The following is a 5,304-nucleotide window of genomic DNA, read 5'->3' as shown; positions in this document are numbered from 1 at the left end:
TTATCTCATCTTTGCAACCACAACAGTGCGACGAAGAAAAGCAGCGCTGCTCCATCTCTGAGAAATCAGCAACTGTGAGATAATTCTGTAACTAATAAAGTGAAAGGGAGGGCCCTTTGATGGCTGAAGCTGAAAAGATATTTTATTTTTTTTGTGTGTGGGATTTGAGATGTGTGATTCTATGGAGCGAGCTCGCTCCCCTGCTGCTAGGCTCTGGCTGGAAGCTGGCCCCCCTCTGGCTAATGTTATGGAGAATCGGAGGAATTTTATGGCTGTCTTTTCCCTCAGCCCCCTTTTTTCTTTTGTTCCCCTTTGAAGAATGACTTTAGACATTTTATTTACATATTTAACCATGGATGAAAGAAATGAAGGGTGAGGAAGCAAAGCTCCTTGGGTTCTTAAGGGAATCTTGATCAGTAAAAATGAGCTGAAGCTAATACATTTTTGTTTGCGCAGCCTGAAATTAGATCAAACACATGAGTGCGATGGTGACATTTCTGAAATTGACGCCATCAGTTTCTTTAATGGGAAACTTGATCTACCTACGCCGACTCGGTATCAGTAAAAGTAATCACAGTATTTCTGTTAATTGCTGTGGTTAGATGGCTCGCTTGCTGTTCCAACATGTGAGGTATGCTATGGGAGAGATGGGGGACGTTTTAGACATGTTTGGCATTGTTGCCGGCGTTGAAAGGGCATGTTGATTAAACGTACGGGTGGGGTAGGCCTATAATCTTCTTAACCAAGGCCCTCCTCTACTCTTTCAGAGGGCACAATGAGAAGAAACAACACACTCAGTTGGAGGTGAGACTATTTGTCCACATGCCCTGCACATTGTCCAAGGATCCTGTTCTCCCTCCTGATCGCACGCATTCAGCGTTTAGCTCAGGATGATCCTATTTATCAACATAATCTGTTATTTTCTCTCTTATTGCCACTCAACAATGTGTGAAGAGGTTGGTGCCAAAAACCAAAGACGCGATGGAAAAGCAGTTACATCTGGACACGGACATGTAGAAGCTCATAGTAAAACTATGATTTTTTAAAAACAAGAAAGCAAAACTCTCTCATCTCTCAGTTTAAAAGATTTTTTCTTTGTACTTGCAGAACTGCTTGCAAATATAACCGGCTTTAATAGTACACATGGTATTTTTCTGTCCTGTTTGAAATGCTGCTGCTTTATTAAGAGGACCAGTTTTTGTGAAAGGTCAAACATTTTAAGGAAATGCATATGAATCAAACAATTAATTATTTAAGAGCCCTGTCAACATCAAAGCCTGCAGTATTCTTGGCTCATATGGCTTTCAATAGTTCAATAAAGTAAGTTATTAATGAGGACTAATTTGTATCACTCTTCTTTTCACTTTGCTCCTTTAAAATCTGCTTTGTTTCACTGCCGTTATTATGAGCCGAGTCAATTCAGTTGAAGGTTAACCCTCTGACCTCATTCATTGTGTGCTGTGGCTGATAAGAGGGCATCAGCGCATTAATGCAACCTTTCAAGTGTTTATAGAGTAGATTAGTATAATTATAAGGATGGTGGACTTTTATATGAACACAGAGGCTGTCAGCCAATTTGCAATAAACACTTCTGTGATGAATTTTGTTTGTTATGAAGCTCAATAACATCTGTGTTGAGGCTGCTTTGAAACAGCAATATTAGTTTAGTGGGCTGTTCTTACATCATACTCTTTTATGTGGTGGTCGTTTAACAGCAAAGAGGAAGGGAGGAAGAAGTAGTGGGAGAAGAGGAGGAGGAGGAGGAAGAAAAGGAGGGGAGGGGTTGTTGAAGTTCAGCAGCTTGAGACGAAGCAATGAACCAAAACAGTTTCAGTTAACTGCTCGCAAAATGCTTTTTTTTTTTTTGTTTTGTTTAAGAAAGTCACATCAGAGCCAGTGGAGAGTTTCATCGACTTTTCTGCAAAGTTGTTCGGAACATGAGAGCAATTAGCGGACGTTATAGATGAAGGAGGAGGAAAAAAGTCAAAATGGGGGTAAACTTTTTTATTGCCTGTATCGGTGAAGGACACTGATGGCAATATTATTACCCGAGGTCCTTGTGGGGGCACTTGAGTGTGAATTGCTAATCAGGAAGGCCTTCTCTGGTCTAATCCCTCTTTGAGTGGCCGGCCTGGAATCAGCGCGTCTGGGGAGACTCCCCACTGCTTCTGGCTCTGGAGGCTCCATTCAATAGCGCAGCCCTCCTGTCCCATTCCCACAGTCCCCTCACACTGTGCAGCGTGGCCGTGCATGTGCGCACACACCCCGCGTGCGTGCACCCACACAATACACATCCTCCTCTAACCAAATTAGATTAGACCCTTCCCTTTCTCCCCAGCAAGGCGCTGGTCTTTTCTCTGCCTGGTCATTTATCCTACCCTTTTGTCTCTGCTTTATAAAAGAGAAACAAATTCCCAAACAACTCCCCTCCTAAGAATGCACTGGTTTGGAAAAGGATGAGGGAAGGGCAGACATCTTTAGCAGACCTTAGGTGATGCTATAATATCGCCATCCCTTTGGTGTGTCAGCTCTAATGATGTGTGGGGGAGCGGAGTGGTGCGGCGGTGTGGTTGGCAGAGCAGTGAGAACAACGCCAGCTGTGCATCATGTCAACCTGTTACCCCACAACACCACTGAGCTGTTTCTGACAGCAACACTAAAGATCTCTTTATTGTGGCCCCTCGCTAACATTGTCCAACATTTTGCTCTGCTTGTCCGTAAATCCTCGCTGACTAGAAAAGATAAAATTCAGCTGGCGAACTGTCTGCATGAGACGTGCAGCAGTGTGTCCGAGTCCTCTAATATTAGTTTGTTTTTGATTCCTCGTATCTTTATTCCTTGTAAACCAGTAATGGACACTGACGCATATAGGCAAAATAAAGGCCTCAGTTGAAAGGGTCTTTTGTAAGAAAGCCCTGGTGGAAGCTTATTCCTCCTGGTTCAATGTGCAGCCAAGCTATCCCAAAAGCAGCAAATTGAGATCAAAGCAAAATTAAAGCTGACTCGTTCAAAGCAAGATAAAAATGTGTGAGCCTGCAGCGATATTTTCTCTATTGATTTCCTCCTTTGCTTGCACTCCGTGGGACTGTGCTGGCTGTGCTGTGCTCAGCGCCAGCATTGGAGACTCTAAGGCTGCTGCAGGGAGAAAGGAAATGACTATCGATACAGACAGAAAAACACTGTCATAATGATCAGGGATAAACGGATTTCACAGAGCGCTTGAGATCTAAGTGATTGGGTAACTTTTCATTGCTGTCCAAATCTGTTTTCACTTTGCATTAAGACACGGGAGAGAATAATGAGAACATCTAATGGCAAGCATGAGAGTAGTGTAAGGAGCGAGCATGGGAGCGGCATTGTCTTGTGCTTTTTGTTACCTGTGATTCTCTAGACTAAAAGAAGGCGTGTCGTGCAAAGTTTGGTCATTGTCTTTTCACTCCGTGCAACTGCGTGTGGAGTCATTCCGAAGATGCCATTTTTATTTGCTTCTATATTCAGTGCTAGCACAAAGAAGACAGCCACAAATTAAGTTTTCACCATTGTTGCAGAGCAGGTAGGAAGCATGTCGACTGCAATTAGAGAGAACTGGCTTGGGTGTGATGTTCCAATAGCAACACAACAGCACTACAAAATGTCTTTGTTTTGCTGAGCTCAAATAAAGGTAATTACGGGTAATTTACCATCTTTCTACTTGTGCTGCAGGTTTTTTTTCGGCAAGGTGCGAAGGGATTGAGTGAAGGTGCAGGTGAAGGATTCAGTGCTGTGTTTGAAGTCCTGGGAGGGATTGACAAGCCTTGCAGTGAAACCTGAACAGGTATGAAGACAAGCTGGAACAATCAGTGTCTGCAGACGCCACAAGACCAAGTTTGTTTCTCTGCTTCTGATGTAATTCCCCTCATATGTCTTTACACAGTGTTGCACATCAGGCTTTATCTACAGTGGAACAGTGTGGCAAAGATATTGGAAAGTTAAATCTAAAATGTTAGTGGTGAAAGCTTCAACAACTGACAAAAACAAGAAGAAAAAAACTCTTTTCTTCTCTTTGTGTTTTTGTCTCCAAAACATGCAAGGGCGTATTTGCACATCTTCCCTGCTCTCTTCACCTCCCTGTTTTGAGGTGTAACACCTGGGCGAGCTGAAAGAAATATGAATCAAGCTGAGGAAAATGTCTTTTAATCTGTTTCAGATTTTGTTTCATAGCTGTAAGCAGTCTTACCTCATCTATGAAGCTTCCTTCTCAGACAGAGGGATCACTGTATCTGTAGGCATTCCTCAGGCTCAAATATCAAAACAGCACTAAATAACCTGTCATTCTCTTTTCCCAGAACATTGATGCTGCTGCGTGATCAAGCTTGTGATTCCTTTTTTTTTTCCCTCTCTTTTTTTTTTTTGGAAGAATTACCCTGCGATGGTATAGGCTCTAAAGTTTAAAGGTTATACCATTGTACATGCAATTATAGACAAAAGGAAAGCAGTGCAAAGATTTCCGGAACCTGAGCCGTAACCTGGAAATAAGAAACAACAAAAGAGGTGCTCTTATCATGTGAACTTATATGTACAGTCTGGAATGCAGTAAAAGTGATTCAGAGATAGAATAAATTATAGCAGTTTTAAAAAAAAAAAGGTCTTGTTTTCACAAATTTCAACCCTTGTCAAAGAGACAGCTGTTGGTAACCCAGTTATGGAATGTGCCTCTGGGCTTTTTCCCCCCCTTATACTCTGAGCAAGTGCAATGGCTGTTTAACTTTTACGTGTGTGGTGTTCAAGAGGTGTCCCAGACACTGATATCAAACTAAATACCAAGTGATTTCCATTTCACATCACTGCCTCGGTGCCTCCTGAGTGATCGAACAGGGACCCTGTGACATATCCAACTCTGTCAAAAGGAGAAGCCACTGTGGCAGTCGGTTAAAAGTCGTCCTGTTCGGAGCTGTTTGACATGCAAGTTTCATACATCTTGTTTGATACGCTTCAGTTTTATCGCCAAGTATGCTGGATGGTATCTGTGGGGAATAGATGTTTTTCCAATGATTAAACAAGACATGAAACAATACGCATTCATCTGTATCTTTCACACGAGCATGCAAACACAGACGTTCCTGTTTCTGCCTCCATAGTTCCTTCAGACGAGACCACTGCTGCTCCTTGTTACAGTAGAAGATGTTGACGTAGGGGCTTTAGAAGACGATTTGAAAGCAGTTTTTTATTGGCGGTGGCTCTGATAAGATGCCAGTGACTTAAGCAAAGAAAAGAGAACGCACAGAATATTCAAAGATGGATGTCCTGATGATGTACAATTACTGG

General features: G+C 42.5%; 1 long non-coding RNA gene across 1 annotated transcript; it reads left to right on the top strand.

Annotated features, from left to right (window-relative positions):
- Positions 1–3,474: 3,474 nt before the first annotated feature.
- Positions 3,475–5,053, top strand: LOC103375793 (uncharacterized). The gene is made up of 3 exons (XR_521252.1): positions 3,475–3,553; positions 3,703–3,814; positions 4,326–5,053. It is a non-coding gene; the product is annotated as an uncharacterized LOC103375793 (long non-coding RNA).
- The last annotated feature ends 251 nt before the right edge of the window (positions 5,054–5,304 follow it).

The sequence above is a fragment of the Stegastes partitus genome, unplaced genomic scaffold, assembly GCF_000690725.1.
Source record: "Stegastes partitus isolate 25-593 unplaced genomic scaffold, Stegastes_partitus-1.0.2 Scaffold44, whole genome shotgun sequence".
Classification (NCBI taxonomy): Eukaryota; Metazoa; Chordata; class Actinopteri; family Pomacentridae; genus Stegastes; species Stegastes partitus.
This window is presented reverse-complemented; position numbering and strand designations above follow the sequence as displayed.